Raw genomic sequence first — 580 nt, 5'->3', positions numbered from 1 at the left:
TCGCGTTGGCGAGCTCCGGCTTGGGCGTTCGGCGAGCTGGGAGGAGCAGGGAGAGTGGAAGAGGGCGAGGCAGATCTGGACGAGGCGAGAGGGGGGTATCGAGCGGCTAGGGTTCCAGGGGAAGGAGAGTGGGAGCCGGGGGTTCTTATCCACTCGCCGGCGCCAGTGAGCTGGTCCGGCGGGGCTCCTCCCCTGTAGCGACATGCCTGAGGAACAGGACGAGCGACCGGGTGGGGGTGGGCCACTGGGCTGAGCTAGCTGGGCCGGTTCGGCTGGCTAGACCCAGGGGGCAGGGGTCTTCCCCCCTTTTTTGCCTTTCTCCTTTTTAAAAACTTTTTATTATTTTCTATTTTTTTGTTTTCCTTTTTGTTACTATTTATGTTAGTTTTATAAATTATAAAATTAGTTCCTAAAATAGTATTTCTATTATTCTAATGCCACAATAACTTGGGCACCCAAACAAATTAGTTTAACATTTTATATATTATAGAAGGAATTTAATTATTGGTTTTAGCTACTATTTATTTACTTTCGAGCATTCAGTTATTTTATAAAAGTGTGGTTTCTCCACCATAATCAC

This window comes from Triticum aestivum, chromosome 5D (assembly GCF_018294505.1).
Source record: "Triticum aestivum cultivar Chinese Spring chromosome 5D, IWGSC CS RefSeq v2.1, whole genome shotgun sequence".
NCBI classification, from domain to species: domain Eukaryota; kingdom Viridiplantae; phylum Streptophyta; class Magnoliopsida; order Poales; family Poaceae; genus Triticum; species Triticum aestivum.
The sequence above is the reverse complement of the archived record's forward strand: the minus strand, read 5'-3'. Positions refer to the sequence as shown.